The sequence below is a fragment of the Plecotus auritus genome (assembly GCF_963455305.1).
Source record: "Plecotus auritus genome assembly, chromosome: 2".
In the NCBI taxonomy this organism is placed as follows: Eukaryota; Metazoa; Chordata; class Mammalia; order Chiroptera; family Vespertilionidae; genus Plecotus; species Plecotus auritus.
In genome coordinates this window covers 14,458,397-14,478,879 of record NC_137771.1, presented here as the reverse complement: position 1 = coordinate 14,478,879, position 20,483 = coordinate 14,458,397, and the positions used below count along the sequence as shown (strand labels likewise).

Genomic DNA, 20,483 nt, shown 5'->3' with positions numbered 1-20,483 from the left:
TTCAGTTTTATTGTGTAATTTTCTTTCCAGATTGGAGTTCTTACTTTTTAAAGGTAAAAGCCATTTTATTTTTGTAAATACTTCTTGGTTGCCTTGTTTTGTACCTTCACTGGCTTTGTTTTATGTCTTTGAAGTGGCTAATGAAAGGTCTTGAAATATGCTGGGTGCATACATAACCATGGCTTTGTGTAGGGTTGATTTATGTCTTTTTTTAAATACTTTTATGATTTCCCTTAATTATTATCTTTGTATATGTTTTAGAAGTGGAGTGTTGCTGTTTCCATTTTATTTCATTACTCATGTTTTACCTAGGCTAGGGTCATAGAATAAAGATAGATCAGAACCAGAACTTACTAGTATTTCCTGATAGTTTTTCACTCAATTTGAATTCCTGGAGAAAGAAACCTAGTATGCATAAGCAAACTTGAATGGTATATTGATTGCCTGTTAACTCTGTGTGCACACACGCATACACACACAGCTGGTGAATGAACAGTTGAACAATATCAGAACTGGGCCTTACTTAGTGCCCTGGAAGGTATTAATCTAAGTCAGGCTGGCTCTGGTTATACTCAGCACCAAGACCAATTTCAGAATTCCAAACCAAGGTGTCCTCAGTTGCTTTGGGGTTCCATCTAGCTGTTTTCTGCCTAGGAGATTCTTAATTGGAAAGCATTTTAATTGTTCAGTACGCTAGGCAATGATCTTCAAGTCATTTGATTGCCTTTTTTCTCCTGATGTCCTTGATCTTTTTGTTATTTTTGACACAATTGAGTAAACCTTCAAAACTTCTAGCTTTTCTGGCTCTGTTTGATTTACAATTCTTTGTATTTCCTAGTCCCTGTGACACGCTTTTCCCAAGTCTTTTATCCCTCTAGGAATTTCAACCACTATTAGGGTTACTGGGTTTTATATCCTCCCAAATCATATTTCTGACTAGTATTTTGCTCTAATTTTATGGGCCTCCAGGTCACATGAAACTTCATAATATTAAAAATCAGTTACCAGCATGTGTTCATTTAACAAAGGTTTAGTGCATACATCTGTTCCTGGCACTGGGGAGAAAAAGGGGGAACAACTGGCAAAGGGAACAAAACCTTACAGACATAGCTATGAAAAAATTAGGTGTTTTGGGAGCACCTCTTAATCCTACAGGTTGCAGTCTTAGTATTTCTGTTGGATTTTCTGTTAAGTCATTTTTTTCTATGTCTTTTCCTCCTTAAGTTCTCTAGTCAATCTATTTTAGGGTGGCAGTTCCTAATCTTAATGGAGAATGACTTGGAACCAGTATAAAACTGCTGAACTTTAGTACTTCAATTGATTGAATAACTTACATTAAAAGATGTTAGAAATTCGGCAATACTTTTTAAGTGAATTATATAGTATTACAATAGCATTAACATTCAGATTTAGACAGTTTTAGCCACCTTTATGCTAGATGATGTTCTAGGTACTGAAATTAGCTTGATGTGTCCCCCAATCCAAGACATAGAGGTTAGGAAATGTTGTATGCCTTACAAGTCAACTCTTAGATTATTACAACTCTCTTCCAATTTTTCTGCCTAATCTCTTTTATATTTGTCCTACACAATTGCTATAATAATTATCACACAGACACCAACATTCTTATTACATCTTAATGCCAAATCTAGATTCTTGAAATTTGAGATTTCATATACTTGCCTGGTATCTTTTCTTCCAAACCTTTTCTTTCTTTTCCAATCTGACTGTGATTGTATTTAAACCTTAATTGTGAAGCTTTGGAAAGTTATACTGCCTTTATCCACCTTGCTTTAACCCATTACTTCCTAGCTGTTACTTTGGAAGATTAGTCCATTTTCCTAATAGACATGATTGGAATGTGACATCTTGAAGTAACAGGAATGTATGCATGGTAAAATTGCTATGTATAAAATGATTTCTAGACTTTAATCAGTGGCACACTTCAAGGAGTGTTTGGAATTACTTAAGTGGCAGTTTGACACAAAATTGTACTGAACCATATTCAGATACTGTGGCTAAAAAAATCTAAGTAGAAAATGCAGGAGGGTCAGAATTACTCTTTTGGATATGAGAGTTTGTATTCAGGTTCTGCGGCTGCATCTAGTGACTCAGGGAACTTCAGAAGATTCTCTGCTTTGGACTGTTGCAGAGCAATCTCTTTGTTTCACAGTTGTTAAAAGCCCATTTCATGAGAGTACACAAACTAAACAGAAAAAAAACACTACTTGGCCAGTTCTGGCCTAAAAATTACACAAGTGGATAAATGCTGTCCTATTTTTAAAAACAAAGGTACCACTATAATGTTTGTGTGGTGTATGTCTGTCCATGTTTCTGAAAAGAATATCCAATTCAAACTGTGGGTGAAATTGTTTTAAGAGTTCTTTTACTGTAATCATGGTGGTAAACTCCCTTAGACAGAGTCTGTTAGACCTGCCTTATGAATTCTGTGCTCTAGCTTTCTCTTCCAGGAGAAGATAAAATACAAAAGAAAGGCTTCTTGGTATATATTTTTAAATTGATTTTTTAGGGGAGGGAGAGAGAGAGAAACATCAGTTGGCTGCCTCATGCTACATGCCCCCTACCCAGGATTGATCCCGCAACCTGGAATTGAACTGACAACCTTTCAGTGTACAGGATGATTCCCAGCCAACTGAGTCACACTGGCCAGGGCAAAAGGCTTGATTTGACTTGATGTAGTCCAATTCCCCTCACATTATTCAAGGAATAGCTCCCATGTATTGAGCTTCTACTATGTGCCAGACACATGAAGCTAGGTGTTTTATATTCTTTAATATTCATAGTAACCACTTAGGTAGTAGAATTCCTATTTTACCAAAGGAAAAACAGACCCAGAAAGGTTGAGTGACAGCCAAGGTTGTACAACTAGTTTGTAATAAATATTAGAACTAACTACTTTCTCCATTTTTATCCTTATCTAGGAATACATATTTAGCTTTTTGAGCTAGAGTCAAAGCATTTTCTTAAGGGGAATTCTGGGTTACAAGCTAAAAAAGGACAAAAGTTTGATTTTAGAATATAAGGCTTAAATTTGTATATTTAATTTGCTATTGTATGCTTCTATTGCTCTGCCCTTAGCATCATAGACTATTTTCCACATTTTTTGGTTATGTTTGTTTCTTTAGATATATAAAAGCTTTAGTTTTGTGGGTGAAAGGGATAAAAGAAGTTGGTTTTATACTTGTTAAGCATAACCTGGTCACTTTTTTAAATGTTTTTATTGATTTTAGAGAGAGGGAAGAAGGAGAGAGAGAAAGAAACATTGCTATGAGAAACATCAATTGGTTGCCTCCCAAATGGGATCAAACCCGTAACCTAGGCATGTGCCTTGACTGAGAATCTGACCAGCAGCCTTCTGGTGCAACAGGACAATACTCCAACCATCCGAGCCACACCAGCTAGGGTTAACCTGGTCACTTTGTACAGCAAACTCGAGTCACACATCATTTAGCATGCAGATGCACTTTATACAGGGTGGGGCAAAAGTAGGTTTACAGTTGTGTGTATGCAAAACAGAGTTCATTATTAGCTTCCATTCAAACAACTGTAAACCTCCTTTTGCCCTACCTGTATATAATGGCATACATCCTGCTTTCCATCTCTTTCTAATATTAATAGTAATATTTCTGCCCTGGCCAGCGTCAATCAGTGGTTAGAGCATTGGCCTGCACAATCAAGGGTTAGCGGGTTTGATTTCCAGTCAAGTGCACCTACCTAGGTTGCAGTTCGCTCTCTGCCTGTAGTCTGGGCACATGCCAGAGGCAACCAGTCGATGTGTCTCTCATATCGATGTGGCTTTTTCTCTCTCTCCCTCCCTTCCAATGGGGGAAAATATCCTCTGGTGAAGATTAACCAAAAAAAAGTAATATTCTAGGCATGCAAAGAAGTACTACCTTATGTTTGGGTCAGTTACTTCTGTGTAAAGATAACATTTCAAAGAATTTACCTTAAGCTGTTCTGAAAGTTAAGTATTATTAGATGTAATGTCATAATCTGGACTCAAATTTCAGCCATTCAGCTTGCCCTTCAGGAAGATTCCTGCTTTTACCCTTGCAAAAATAAAAATAATAGCCAATAAAAAATATTTAACTGAATATATGCTCTGTGTTTAATGCTAATAGCATTTGTTAAGTGCTTACTATGTCGAGTGCTGTTTAAAAATGCTACAACTTCATTGTACAGATGAAGAGACAGATGCAGGAATGCTTTGTAAATAGCTTCTATTCATAAATAGAGCCCGAGTATTGTAGAGAAGGGATTTTTGTTTTGTTTCTATTTTTGTGTTTTCTCTCTTCCCTTCAACTTCCCTCTATGCCATGTTATGTGTTGAATTTCTCCTCCTGTACTTTTTTGTGTTTTTCTTATCTTTTTGTTTTTTTACTATTCCTTTGTTGTTGTTTTGTTAATCCTCATCTGAGGATATTTTCCCCATTGCTTTTCAGAGAGAGAAACATCAATGTGAGAGAGAGACATCGACTGGTTGCGTCCTGTGATAAGGACACTCCGACCTGGGGCATGAAGCCGGGAATCTAATCCCCAACCTTTCCTCAGTGATAAGGGTCAACACTAAATACTGAGAACACTGGCCTGGGCTGGACTCTTCCTTTTTAAAGGATTTTCCTATCCTTAGGAGCAGAAAACGGGAGATTTAGTCATAAGTTTAGAAATTTTATAAAAGATGTCAAAATAATTATACTTCATTGACCTATATATATCATGTCAAAATTTGATTTTGAATTACATCATTAAGGGGGAGAGCTATTAAAGTGTTCTGTCTCTGCTCATTTACGATACATTTTAGATCCACATTTTTTTTCTGGATATTTATCAGGAGATGGTGTAGAGGTTTGGTAAGTAATACAGTTTGGTGTATCGTATGCCTCAAGGGTTTCTCATTCAGTCACATTTTTGAGGTTTTTTTATTCTGGATTTTTTTCCCCAGTGATTCTATTTGTAGTATTAACTAAAAATCCTTGTGCTAATGCTAATTTTGATTTTTTTTTCTCACTAGCATATATTGGAGTACTCAGACTTGAAGAAGGATATAGGTAAAAAAAATATAATATGAAACATTTTCTAACATTAAGTTTATCAAATTCCTTTAGTTGCATACTTACCATATTCACTCTGAAAATTATTTACAAAACAAATTAAGTGGTATAGGTTTTGCCAAAACAATTATGAATATTTTGCTTCTATTTAAGTTTATAAACATAGCATTAATTCTCTTAATCCTTAAGGTCAAAAAAGGTGGTTTTATGTTATACATTTGTTTTAGGAAATACTGAGGACTTGACAGTATTTTCCCTCTGTGTGAAATTTTATGTAGGACTTGAATTAAGTGTAAAATGAATTGAAAATACCTAAAGCACATTTTACTTATTTATAATTTATTTATTTAAAATATTTTTCATATTTTTTTATTTTAGAGGAAAGGAGAGAGAAGCATCGATGTGATAGGAAACATTGATTGGCTGCCTCCTACGAGCCCTCTACTGGTGATTGAGCCCACAGCTGGGAATCAAACTGGCAGCCTTTTGGTGTACAGGACGATGCCCAACCAGCTGAACCACTGGCCAGGGCTAAAACACATTTTACATTTATCAGAATCAGGCCTTACTACTGCTTTGTCCCAAATGTTTTCTCACCCTCATTGGATATAAACCCCATATCATGTCTGTCACATATCTGAGTCTGCCACGTATCTGAGCCTGGTGTGCCAAGTATTGCATGTCCTTATAAATTCTTTTCTATGACTAGAAGCTGTAGAAGACCAGAAAACCTTGGAAGTGATGTAGTCCTTTATTTGCTTCATAAAGTTGCTTTAAAAAGTCTTCATTTTAATAGAGAAGCAAGATATGCCACTCATTTTTAATTTTTAAAGTTAATTTAGTGACATTAAAAATGTTAACACTAATTTTTCTGTCAAACATTCTCTGAAAACTAGATTTTGCAGTATTTTTATTACTTGGAGTTAAAGTTTGCTTAAATTTCATTTACTTGGAGTAGAATTTGGTAGTGAATGACTGAAAAAGACTAGGTTCTTTTCTGCAAAGTGAGTGAGAACACGTTTCTGCATATACATAATATATGTTTTCTCTTTTTTACTTTGGTTTGATAGTCAAATATTTAAAAACGGGCTCTGATGGCAATCTAGAAAAGATTTAGAAAAAGAATATATATAAAAAAATACTTTTACGTCTCATTTGTAGTAAACTAATTTAGCCAAGATCAGATGGGTAATTTACCCAAGATTATCAGGTAGAACCATTAATCCACTGAATAATTTAATAATGAAAAAATCTCATGATACATTTGGGATATATTTTTTCTTTGATGTTGGGTTAGAAGTTTATCTCCTTTGACTCATGAAACCACAGCAGCTACCTAAGAGGAAGGTGGAGTCACCTTCTCAAAAGTAAACTCCATTCATTGTCCCTCACAATCTGCCAGTGACCATGGCTTCTAAGGTTCACTCTTGGAACCAAAGGCAAGAAGATAAGGAAGAGGATGCTAATCAAATTAACTCTTTGCAGCCTCTCTAATAAGACCCTTTAGATATGATCATTTATATGAAAAGTAATACTTACTTTTACTACAGATCTGCCTCTAGATAGTGATTTTTCCCCAAAAAATTTCAGGAGCTTTGCTCAATGTCTTTTCCTAAGGAAGTGAGCCGGGCCGGTTGGTGTGGCTCAGTGGTTGAGTATCAACCCATGAACCAAGAGGTCCCCGGTTTAATTCCCATTAGGGCACATGCCCAGGTTGAAGGCTCGATCCCAGAGGGGGGTGTACAGGAGGCAGTTGATCAATGTGTCTTTTTCATTGATGTTTATATCTATTCCTCTCCTTCCCTCTCTAAAATCAAATATATATATATATATATATATATATATATATATATATATATATATATATAAAAGAAAGTGAGCAGGGAAAGTTCACAAATATTGTGAGAATTACACAGGGAAGGTACTTTTCTCAAAAAATAAAAAAGAAAATAGAGAAGAGGTTGCAGGGAATTTAATGGGGTCAGCATTAGGGAGGCAGGAGGTGATATAAAGAAGTAATTTGCAGTGTGATTTGTTTCCTTTGTGGCTCAGTTACAACTAACATGAAATAAGCATTTCATTTCTTAGCATGAAGTTGGGGAAGAATGGGAAGCCAGCCTGGAGGTGCAAATTTGCAGCAGATGCTCTGTATCCAGGAGGCAGAAATGGCATTCAGCCTGAGAGCAAGAGCATCTTCAGAAGAAAAAAATCTATAATCATGAATCTGATCACCTTCACCATCTTGAGCCAATGGAGAGGATAAGGCTTCATGACGGGCATTTGAATGGCTTTTAGGTTGTCATGAAAGTATATGTTAAAAAAAAAAAAATTGGAACTATACTCAAGATTTTTTTTTCTGGCTCCTTATTCTCCTGATACACATTTCACAACTAAAATACTCCTAACACTTTATTATAATCTTTTAAATGCATTAGCACGAGCTGAGGCTGCAGAAATCTCAATTTTGTGAACACAGTTTACATCTGACCCTTTACTACTATGTCCACAGTATCACCAAATAGGGAGAGATTGCCTCTTTGAATTAGGTGACCATTTTGCCTCAGTGTTAAGGCTTGGTCTACAGGTTCAGGTTTTCTTTTGGCTTTGTCCCTAAGTTCAGAACTGAGTGGAAGTATTGGGACAAAGCCAGCAGCTGCACTCAAAATGTGAGTCAAGTGTGATTTTTGTTTTTTTTTTTTGAAAGGTGGGTTATTGAGCCCACCTCAGTCAGGGACCCTGAATATTGGGTTTAAATAATGTGACACTCATACAATTGAAATTATATTTTAGAAAACCTTGCAAATATTTAAAAATGTACCTGAATTTGTTGTAGGCCAGAGGAATATGACTATTATCATGTTGTCCTTGATTATTTTTATACCATGAGAGAATACATGAATAGCTCAAAGTAATTTAACTTTGGAATGAGAGATTATATATGGGATAGTTGATACTCTTGAAGTTTACTTCAAATGAATGATGAAAATAGCTATGAGAACTAGCTCTAGGACCTTCACTTTTTCTCATGTTAAGTGGTCAACTTTTTATAAACCAGGCATTAAGAGAAACAATAATTCTCCAGATCATGAGGTTAGTCTCTTCAACTGGTATAATAGAACAGGTATAATGATTACATTTCTCAGAATTTTTGCGCCTCCCCCCAATCCACTTTTGAGCCCATAGAGCAGTTGAGATAGCAATGAAGCTGTGATTATATTAGGTTATATTATAGGATTTGAAGTACCAATATTAGAAGTACAAGAGTCACAACTGACCTTGAAGGTAAGATTTACCATGAAAATTCATAAGACTGGAGAATGATCAGTTTCAAAATACAAACCTTGAAACTTAAGAATTATTGTTGGCTGTTAAAATGCTAAGAACCAGGATATCTATTGGCAGAAGTCTGTTGTTGGAAACTCCTGTCTCAGTTTAGCAAATGTAATCCATAATGCTATCAACTCAATGACAAACTTTTATTTTTGCCTAATTTACAGATACCAGTTTAACACAAGTGCTCTTGCTATTGATTAGCTGTAAGCAGTGTCTTGGTTTCAAAAGAAACTAACCATTTTGTCTTCCCTTTCAATGTTTTTTTTTTTTTTTTTTTTTTTTTTTTTACTGCAAACTAAAGCACTGAGCACAACATGCACACAGCTTGCTCTCAGTCTCAGTTTTATTTAATTTCTCAGGTGTGATGGTGGTTTGTTTTGTTTTGCTTTGCTTTTCCAGGTCATCCTAAAAAGTGATTCCATTTTTGTCTTAAACTGAATTTTGCTTTGTTTTTCTTTATAAAGTAAAGAGTAGGGAACATAAGTCCCTTTTACCTTTTGCTATTAGAATCAAATTAGGAGCAGTAGCTTTGTCTGATTTTCATCCATGGAGTTTTCTGGGATGGAAGGCATATCGAGTCCAATGTTTATTATTTATTTGGGCTGTGTAAGTAGGGTCACTGCCTCTCCTTCCTCTCTACTGGACACCTCATTTTATTTTGTATTCCTTACACGTATAGAATGTCTGTCAATCCAAAGAATATAAGTTTTGGAGAGGAAAGATGGTACTTTGACCATTCTTTGAAAAACAGACATTTTGAGATTAAGAAAAAAAAATTTTTTTAATTTATTGATGTTAGGGGGAGAAAGAAACATTGATTTGTTGTTCTACTTATTTATGCATTCATTCGTTGGTTCTTGTATATGCCCTGACTGGGGATCGAACCTGCAATCTTGGTGTATCAGGACGATGCTCTAACCCAGTGGTCGGCAAACTCATTAGTCAACAGAGCAGCAAACCGCGGCTCACGAGCTAGGGTGATATATATATATGGGGTTTTTTTTCCTTCTTAAAAACACCTCAGGACTGGATGTGTTCATTATACTTCTAAAAACTTGTGTATAGTCATTAGGTTCATCATCCATAAATTTGTATTCTTCCCTAGTCCCTAAAGGTAGTTTTATACACTAACTTTTGTTTTGCCTTTCTAGCTGCTAAGATAGAGAATGATTATTGCAAAGTGCACATTTTTAAATGGTCTCCAGTGCGGACTGCTGAGCCCAGTGATGGAGTGGGTACATTGAGGAAGAATGTGTCATTTGGAATCCAGGACCATTCAGCAAAGATAATTGCTTGATAATATGGTCAGAATGCTCAAACTCTTATGGCATACCGATGGTTTTCTCTTCTATTCCCCTAAAAAAATTTTCACAGCCTCAAGAGTTCCCCTCATCTAGCTACTTTCATTTCCATTCTCAAAGTTGTACTCTGCTTCTGTCACATTTGAGTGTCAAAAGGTGTTGAAGTTTCAGTGTCTGAGCACAGCAAACCTATTTAATGATTTATGGGAAGCAAATAATTTTGTTTGCTAACCATTTGAAGTGTAAGAAACTTTAGCTTTATGCAAAGCATAAAGACATTTCCTGGTTCTTAATTTCACATGAATCCATATTTTTCTTCTCTTACTGAGTTAAATTTTAATGCTAATTTCCTATAAGCAATTGAATGGAATAAGCTATATATATATAAAATTTTTAAATTTTTTTACCCAAAGATATATTTTTATTGTGTGTTGTTTTTGTTTTTAGAGAGAGAAACATCAATTGGTTGCCTCCTGAATGTGCCCTGACCAGGAATCGGACCTGCAACCTTTTTGATGTGAGACAGTGCTCCAACCAACTGAGGCATTTGGCCAGGGCAAGCCTTATCTTTTAATTTATAGTTTGTACTAATGCTAATCAGATCAGTTCACTTTTTTCCTGATTTAAGTAATATGTATTTCAGATTTGACTGACAAATTAGGAAATCACTTTTTAAAATTTGCCATTATATTGTATTCCCTTTATTTGAATTGTTTTTTCTTTACACACTACTGCAAATAAATCAAGGATGCAGACTCATACTTTATTCATCAACCTCTGCCTGGCTTTTATGGGAATTACATTATTTTTTCACTCAACATTTATTAAAGGAACAAACAAAATTTTAGGCTATAGCAAACTAATACTTTTAGCTTAACTAAGCTAAATTTCACTAAGTAACAGAACATGCAATTTCCACATACTTTAAGCTATGACTCATCCCTATTAAAGTTGTGAGACTCAAAGCTACACCCATATCACTTAATTTTATGTCCTTCCCTGTTTACTGTGTCTGACCTTCAAGATTTCGTGACTGATGCTGAAATGGAAGCCAACCATTGCAGAAATTTTGGGGAAAATGAATATGAAGAATGCAAGGGCAAGTAGGAATTCATTTCTAGCATTCCTAAACCTGCTTTGTCGTGTCAACTCCACTACAGTCAGAGGAAAAGAACAGAGTTCATGGAAATTACCAGCTAAGCCTTACATCTGTCTTTAATGTTTTTAGGAGATTTCAGGTAAGTGAGATGTCTCTTTGGCCCCCATTAGGTGTGGTTTTCAATATTGTGGAGAAAGTGGAGTTTCAAGCAACATGGAGCTTCCCCTCTAAGCATTCAGAACTTTCATTGAAGTGTATAAAGTGCCAATTTTTTTGGTTTGTGCTCAATTCCTTTGTTAAAAATTAGTTTAGTTGAGTTTTAATTTTATCCCTCACTATGTCCATAGAAAAACATTTTAAAAGCTACAAAGTTTCTGCCAGGTTACATTTGCATTGTACACAGTCAAGTAAGAGTAAAATTATGAGATTTATAGGTCTCTTAATATCACCTTGATTGGCTTGATAGGTAATTTTTAAATTATAGGATTAAGTTTTATGTTTATTATATGCTGATGAAATAAACATTGTGCTAGACCCTGGAATACAAAGATGGACTAGCATACAATACAGATGAGATTCTAGGTGAGGGAATGAAAATGGAATAAAACGAGGCTATTTCATTTTTCCATCACAAATGGAGAATTAGCATGTTAATCTGAATATGACATTCTATTTGAAAGATCTCTGCGCATGTGTACTTGTGTGTAAGAGACAATTACAAAACACTTCCTATATGCCAGCTACTGTTGTAAGTTCTTTACACACATTTTTTTAAAAGTCCTTATACCTGCCCTATCAGTGCTAGCCCATTTTTGTTACATCGTTGAGGCAGAGGAGCTAATTATCTTGCCCAGATTTGTGCAACCATGGTCTACACAGCCTTGGGCAAACTACGGCCCGCGGGCCGGATCCGGCTATTCTATCCGGTTCTCTTGCTCTCCCCTCCGCTCCTTTACTTTGAATTTATATTAGTTTACACAAACACTCCATCCATGCTTTTGTTCCGGCCCTCCGGTCCAGTTTAAGAACCCATTGTGGCCCTCGAGTCAAAAAGTTTGCCCACCCCTGGTCTAGGACCAGTATTTGAACCAAGACAAGCTGATTGCAGAGCCTGCGCTCTTAATTTGGATACTTATGTGTAGTACCTGGCTGAGTACCCATAAAACATCCCAAATTCGCAATAAAATTTGCCTAGTTTTAAAAAAGGAAAGTTTAAATAGCACAGAAAGATTAAAGATGTAATAAGTTTTTTAGAAAATCAAAAATTCCCTTTCTCAGACTGGCTCTAAGACAGTCATTTTGTGTGATGTCCTCCCTTCCCACAATCCACACTCCTAAGCCCCAGCAGAGTACATGCACAGAAAATTAAAAAACCAGAACAGAAGCAGAGCTTCTTGGTTATATTTTATATTCAGAACCTATTGTGCCTTTGGTTCACCCCTCTTTCTTTTTGGAATGTGTACATTTTATCTTCTAAATGATGAGAAAATATGACTGAGAGTTTTTCTAGGATTCTTCAAAAAAAATAGATAGGACTACAGAAGTAAAAAAAAAAAACCTGCTCTTTGAACCTCAGGTAGGTAATTTGATTCCTGTTGTATGTGTAGTTTAAGGCTCCTGCCACTTCATCCTGTTATATACTGTAAACCCATTTGGCCTTTAATAAACTTTTATGAATTGAGTGGTTTTGTTGGTCTCATTTCCCATCTGGTTGTGTATCTTCTTTGTTCATCTTATATATGTTATTGCTGCAACTTCAAAACTGGTTTAATTAAAATAATGTTTATTATATATCTAATACTATTGAGGGTTAAAAATATATATGTATATACACACAAATATACACACACACACACACACACATATATACACACTAGAGTCCCGGTGCATGAAAATTCATGCACTGGAGTGGGGGTCCCTCAGCCCAGCCTGCCCCCTCTCAGAGTCTGGGAACCCTCAGGAGCGGGAGGCGACGCCCCCATCACACCTCTGCTGCTGCCATTGCCAGCAGCACAAGCCTCAGGCAGCCCTGGGGGGCTGGGGGACTGGGGAACTCAGGAGGCAGGCGCCCCAGCAGGGCTGAGGGGACTGGGCACCACCATCTTATGGCTGTGGGTGCTGCCATCTTTGTGAGGATTTGATGGTCAATTAGCATATTCCCTCTTTATTAGATAGGATATACTAGAGGCCTGGTGCACAAATTCGTGTACGGGTGGGGTCTGGCTGGCCAGCCCTGATGGGGGCCCATTGGGCTGGGCCGGTGGGGGTGAAGGGCTGCAGGCGGTTGGCAGCTTGCCCCGCCCCTGATCAGGGTGTTGAGGGGCTGATTGGGGCCTGGATCAGGCTGGTTGGCTGCCGCAGTACATGTCATAGCCACCGGTCGTTCTGGTCGCTGGGCTTTTGTATATATAGATACTAGAGGCCTGGTGCATGGGTGGGTTCCGGCCAGCCCGCCCCAATCAGGGCCAGCCAGGGGGAGGGGCCATGGGCAGTTGGCTGGCAGGCCCCACACACTGATCTAATTCCCAGTTGAGATAATTTGCATATTAGCCTTTTATTATATAGGATATTATATGCATGCCATGGCTTTGCTCTTAAGCTTAATGAAGGTGCCACCCAGTACTAAAACTGCAAATTTTTAAAGGAAAAATCAGATATTATAAAATCAATATGAAGTGGTTGATTGTATATCTTAAGCAATTGTGATGAAAAATCTACCCTAAGGACCCTGATTAGCATTGTTCTGAGCATAGAGGAGGCAAAAAAAAAAATCTACCCTAGTGAAATTGTTATTCTATGAATAATGAAATTAATGGGAGAAACAATTTTGACCATATTTCTTCTAGATCAGTGCTTCTCAATGTACCTGTGAATCACCTGATGATTTTGTTATGCAGATTTTCATTCAGTAGGTCTGGGGTCACCCTGAGAATCTGCATTTCCTTTTTAAAAAATAAATTTTATTGCCTGGCCAGCATGGCTTAGTTGTTGAACATCCATCTATGAACCAGGAAGTCATGGTTCAATTCCCAGTCAGTGCATATGCCCAGGTTGTGAGCTCAAACCCCAGTGTGGGACATGCAGGAGACAGCCAATCAATGATTCTCATTGATGTTTGTCTCCATCTCCCTTCCTCTCTCTGAAATCAATAAAACAATCTATTTTAAAAAAAACTTTATTGAAATATAATTCATATAAAATTCACTACTTAAAAGTGTACAAGTTGATGGGTTTCTTTTTTTTTTTTTTTATGCATGCAACTGTCACTACTTTCTTAATCAGGAAATTTTCATCTTGCCGAAAAACCCTGTACCCATAAACAGTCACCCCCATTGATTATCACCACCACTATCCTCAAAGTCTTTGGCAACCACTAATCTATTTTTTGACTCTGGATTTACCTATTCTGGACATTAACATGTAAATGAAATCATACATTGTGTGGACTCCTGTAGCTGGCTTAATATAATGTTTTCAGGGTTCATTCATGTAACATGTATCGGATACTTCACTCCTTTTTATGGCTGAATAATATTTTTTAGTATTGCATGGATATGCCACATTTTATTTTTTTATCAGTTGATGGACATTTGTATTTTTTACCTTTTGACTATCATGAATACTGCTGCTATGAACATTTGTGTACAAGATTTTGTGTGGACATGGTTTTGTTTCTATAATGAATATACCTAAGAATAGAATTGTTATATGATAGCTCTTTTTAAAAAATTGTGGTAAGAACATTTAACATGAGATCTACCTTCTTAAAATTTTAAGTGCACAGCACAGTATTAGTTATCAGCATGATGTTGTACAATGGATCTAGGTCATGTTAACATTAACGTTTTGAGGAACTGCTAAACTTCTAAAATGGCTATACTGTTTGAAAGTCTGCATTTCTAATATTCTCCCAGGTGATGTTGAGTATTACATTTGGGCACCTATAAAGTAAACAATTAGGAACATGAACTTTAACTTAGCTCAAAGGGTAATGTCTGGCCAATAGCAAAGAAGGTTTTTTGGCTTTCACAGGCCTTGGTGTCTCGTTTCTTCTAACACTAGTCTTACTGCACATTAGTTGAAAATCAGTTCTACATTGAGAATGCCCATATAATTGGCAGAATATTAATAAAGATCTTTGATAGTGTACAAAATTCTGAGTGGCTCTTCAATTTGCTAATGATAGCATCTGGGGGGGAATAGGTGAATGAATGAACAGCTGAATCCAAAGATGTGTGCATTCCCTGCCAATTGAGTTCAACAAATGTTTTGAACACATGAATGGAAGTATACACACAAATGATTTAATACATTGTGAACATTAGAGCAGTGGTCGGCAAACTGCGGCTCGCGAGCCACATGCGACTCTTTGGCCCCTTGAGTGTGGCTCTTCCACAAAATACCACGGCCTGGGCAAGTCTATTTTGAAGAAGTGGCGTTAGAAGAAGTTTAAGTTTAAAAAATTTGGCTCTCAAAAGAAATTTCAATCGTCGTACTATTTGGCTCTGTTGACTAATGAGTTTGCCGACCACTGGATTAGAGGAAGGCAGATTCCAGGAAGATTCTCAGAAGACAGGGACTCCTAAACCCAAACTCCATTCAATTAAGATCTGACTTATGGGAGATTCAGATGCTGGGCTTTGGTTCACAATTCAATAGGAATGTCTAGGTGGGTAAGAAGTATAATGCCAGAAAGTGAGAGGAGAGAAGTATAACTTAAAGATCTGTGGTGATTCAGAAGAGGTGATTACGGTACTTCCATTTTGTATGAGGTTGGGGTGACAGTTGGGGGTAGTAGATGATAGAAATTAGGAAAGATTTCTTGGAGATGACATTTGAAGTAAGCAAGAATTTTAGAAATTGGGTGTAAGAAGGAAATATTCTAAGACGATGAACCAAAATATTGAGGTCATAAATGGTGGCATATATGCCAACTATCTTTTACTGAACAGCTACCATGTGTCCAGGTTCTATGCTTTGGGTATGTATGCAAAAAGCACAAAACGAGACCTCTGTTCTTGATGAGTAATGGAGAAAGAGTTTTGCATAGAAATATATTAAGAGGTGCAGAAGTAGTTTTAGGAAAACACAATTCTATGGACTGGCCATTGGTTCTATTTAGCTTGACTCTAGGACCCAAAAGTGAAAGGAGTAGAAAATATGGGTAAAGATAAATTGGGATGTTATTTATTGCCTTCTGCTTTGGCAGAAACGGTCTAAAAACCTAAGTGTGTGGCTGGTAGTCAGGAAAAAGGAGGAGTCTGAATTTTTACTTCTCCCGTTAGTGTCTGTCTGACTTACCTGTTACTATAAATTGATGCCTTTAGTAGAGGTGCAGGGTACTTGGTCTGGTCCTCAGTTTTTACAAAATGTATTACCTAATATACCCTAGGGCCTAACTTGTGCATCGCATAGTTGGAAATTGTCAACTGCCCTACAAAAATTGGTCTATGGGGTACTCTTCAAGGTAACTTATTATGACACATTTTCAACTTTTTATTTTTCTATTTACAACCAAGAGTCTATTTGCTTTCCCCATTCCAATAGATAAAATTGCAGGACAAAATTGCCACAAGTTACATTGAATAGGTTTTCACATGCCTTGGGAATTCTTTATGTATTATCTATTGTTGCATAACAAATTACCCCAAAAACTGTTTTTGTTGTTTTTTTTGTTTTGTTTTTTAAATATATTTTATTGATATTTTACAGAGAGGAAGGGAGAGGGATAGAGAGCTAGAAACATCGATGAGAGAGAAACATCGATCATCTGCCTCCTGCACACCTCCCACTGGGGATGTGCCCGCAACCAAGGTACATGCCCTTGACCGGAATCGAACCTGGGACCCTTCAGTCCGCAGGCCGACGCTCTATCCACTGAGCCAAACCGGTTTCGGCCTTAGTTTGTTTTTTAGTGTTTTGGTTTTTTTTTAATATGACGACGTTTATTTTAGAGGGTAGTTTTGGTACCAATATTTATTCAAAAACAAAAAGGCTAAAAATTAATGAGTTGGTGGCCCAACCTAAGGATGAGATACTGATAAAGGTAATACCATACTCAGAACTTTTATGCCTTTTTTTTTTTCCAGTATATTTTGTGGCCACTTCGTGCACAACTGAAGTTGAGGTATCCTCATGTTGATTGCATTCCTGGGTTCCCCTCCAATATGAGTTCTTGCATAGCAGTGAAGACAGGATCACTGAAAAAAAATTCCTAAATTAATGCACTCATAGATTTTTCATCCAGGGAGGATTTTAACATTTTTCCTAATGTAAAAGGTATCATTAACGGCTTTCCCTCAATCTTTTTTTTTTTTTTTAATTTAAATCCTCACCTGGGAACATGCTTAGAGGAAGAGAGAGAGAGAGGAGAGAAACATTGATGCCCCAACAGGGAATCAGCAACCTTTCAGTTCCATAGGATGATGCTCAATCAACTGAGCCACTTTGACCGGGCTTTCCCTCATTCTTTTTTTTTTTTTTTTAAATATATTTTATTAATTTTTTACAGAGAGGAAGAGAGAGGAGAGGAATAGAGAGCTAGAAACATCGATGAGAGAGAAACATCGATCAGCTGCCTCCTGCACACCCCCTACTGGGGATGTGCCCGCAACCAAGGTACGTGCCCTTGACCGGAATCGAACCCGGGACCCCTCAGTCCGCAGGCCGACGCTCTATCCACTGAGCCAAACCGGTTTCGGCTCCCTCATTCTTTATATTCACATGTTTTTTTGCAGCATGAGTCTCAGAAATTTCTGAAGAAATGTAGAAAAACGTAGGATTTTCTAGCACTGATGACATTAGATAAAACTTTCCAGAATAAAATTCTCATGTCTCTTAAAAATTGAAGGCAATTCAGGCTTTCCTATAGTCATTAATTTTCAGAGTATCTACCATCATTTGCTCAGTAATATGAGTGCTTGTGCTGTAAAGTTTTCCATATTCCTTATGTGGGTGCCAAAACTTACCAATTTAAAACAGAAATGTATTATCTCATACAGTTACACTATGTCAAGAATCCAGGAGTGGCTTAGCTGAGTTATCTGACTCAGGGTCTCCAAGAGGTTACATTTGAAGGCCTGACAGGGGTTCAAGGATTTGTTTCACTTGCTCACACACATGCCTGGCGATTAGTGCTGGTTAGGGGCAGGAAACCTTAGTTCCTAGCCAAATGGACTACTTCATTGGACAGGTTAGGTGTTCTTACGACATGCAGCTACCTCCCCCACCCCAACCTGAGTGAATAATGTAGCAAACTTCCATTTCCACAGTATCCCATTGATCACACAGGTCAACCCCATTCTGTGTGGGAGGGGAACTACAACAAAAGCAAAAACACCAGGAGGTAGGAGTCATTGGGACCATTATGGGATCTGGCTCCCATAATATGTGGTGAATTTAAGGCCATTTGCTGTTCTATTAAGCCAGGTTTGTAAAGTTGGCCCTTGACATGCAAACCTAAGAATGCTTATGATTCCTAGTCCATTTCAATACTCTGATTTCTCTCAAAGTATTTTGACCTAAGTGTAAATAGTATATGTATAGCATTTCTGACAATGGGGTTGGTAGACATTTTTCTAAGACTCATAGGCTGCTTAATGTCTACCCTGAGGTGAGTTCTACTGGTATTATGTTTTAAATGTACATAAGGTGCTAATAAACATTTGCTCAATAAGTGAATTATCTCCCTCCTCTCTTGGGCTTATTTGATAGGTAATGGCAGGAATTAGGGATTGATTTAGCAGCAGGGGAAAGCTCAGGCATGACCACTATGTTTCTAGTTAGATTATCTGGTAGATGGTAGCTATTTACTGAGATAAGGAAGGCAGGAATAGGCCTGGGATCAAGAGGTGATAAATCACAATTAGTTTGATGTGTCGCTAGAGATGCCAAAAACTTGAATTCGGCTCTCTCTCTACATGTAGTCTGAAGCCCAAGGCTATAATGGATAAGCCTCCAGGAGAATTGGGAGACAGGAGCAACACTAAACCGAAGAGAGAGGAGTGTCATGAAGGGGAATGATCAACAGTGCCAAATACAGCAGAGTGTGAGAAAGATGATTAAGATGTGTCCACAGAGCCGAAACCGGTTTGGCTCAGTGGATAGAGCGTCGGCCTGCGGACTGAAGGGTCCCAGGTTCGATTCCGGTCAAGGGCATGTACCTTGGTTGCGGGCACATCCCCAGTGGGAGGTGTGCAGGAGGCAGCTGATCGATGTTTCTCTCTCATCGATGTTTCTGGCTCTCTATCCCTCTCCCTTCCTCTCTGTGAAATATCAATAAAATATATTTAAAAAAAAAAAAAAAAAAGATGTGTCCACAGAAATTGGCAATGTGTGCCTGGCTGGTGTGGGTCAATGGTTGAGCATTGACCTATGAACCAGGAGGTCATGGTTTAATTCCCGGTCTGCACATGCCCAGGTTGTGGGCTCCATCCCCAGTGGGGGTTGTGCCAGTGGTTGAGCATTGACCTATGAACCAGGAGGTCATGGTTTAATTCCCGGTCTGCACATGCCCAGGTTGTGGGCTCCATCCCCAGTGGGGGTTGTGCCAGAGGCAGCCGAGCAATGATAGATACATCTGCCTTCCTCTATGAAATCAATAAAAATATTTTTTAAAAAAGAAAAGAAATTGGTAATGTGATATCAGAGGAACAATGAGGGAAAAATAGTGTGTTGAGTAAGTGGAAAGTGAGAATGTGGAGTAGTATAGACTACCAGTGGTCGGCAAACTCATTAGTCAATAGAGCCAAATATCAACAGTACAATGATTGAAATTTCTTTTGAGAGCCAAATTTTTTAAACTTAAACTTCTTCTAACGCCACTTCTTCAAAACAGACTCGCCCAGGCCGTGGTATTTTGTGGAAGAGCCACACTCAAGGGGCCAAAGAGTCGCATGTGGCTCGCGAGCCGCAGTTTGCCAACCATGGGACTAACTGAAGGAGAGAAGAAAACAGCTAGAAGGTATGAGGATGAAGCTTTTTTTTAAGATTGAGAATGCCAGTTAAAAACGGGAAGGTTAGATGAGAGGGGATGGTGACCGCTAAACCAAGGCCTCGGAGAAGATGGGAGCGAATGGAATGGAAGCCTTGAAGCAGTGGACCTTGGACAAGAAGACATTTCATCCTCTGAGCCTGAAAGTAAGAATATGTTTGCAAGGTGAGAAGGGAGATTTCAGTTTACCTTATTTGCTTTAAATACTGGAGTTTTCAGAACAGTTTCACTTTGTCTTAAAAGTCCACAAGAAGAGTAATGGCCCGGCTGGTGTTCCTCAGTGGTTGAGTGTCAACCTATGAACCAGGAGGTCGTGGTTCAATTTCCAGTCAGGGCACATGCCCGGGTTGCAGGTTCCATCCCCAGTGGGAGGTGTGCAGGAGACAGTCAATGACTCTCATCATTGATGTTTCTTATCTCTCTCTCTGAAATAAATAAAAATATATATTAAAAAAGAAGAGCGATGCAGTATTTATTGCTGGTACCTGGTGTCAGGAAGCCATGTTAGAGTTCAGCAGATAAATGTCTTTCCTCTCATCAGACTGACTAGCTGTGAGGCCTTGGGCATGCCCTGTAGTCCCTTTGGACCTCACTGATACCTCACCCCCTCCCCACTCCCCCAGGATATTCTTCCCATTGATTTTTAGAAAGGGTGAGAGGAAGGGAGGGGGAGAAAGAGAAACATT

At 37.9% G+C, this 20,483-nt stretch overlaps 1 long non-coding RNA gene across 1 annotated transcript in view; it reads right to left on the bottom strand.

Annotated features, from left to right (window-relative positions):
- Positions 1 to 16,740: 16,740 nt before the first annotated feature.
- Positions 16,741 to 20,483, bottom strand: part of LOC308241971 — a 48,867-nt gene continuing 45,124 nt past the window's right edge. Inside the window, exons 2-3 of the long non-coding RNA XR_013959911.1 lie at positions 19,987 to 20,222; positions 16,741 to 17,005 (exon numbers count right to left, since the gene is read on the bottom strand). This is a non-coding gene — a long non-coding RNA (uncharacterized lncRNA). The remainder of the gene's footprint in view (positions 17,006 to 19,986; positions 20,223 to 20,483) is intronic.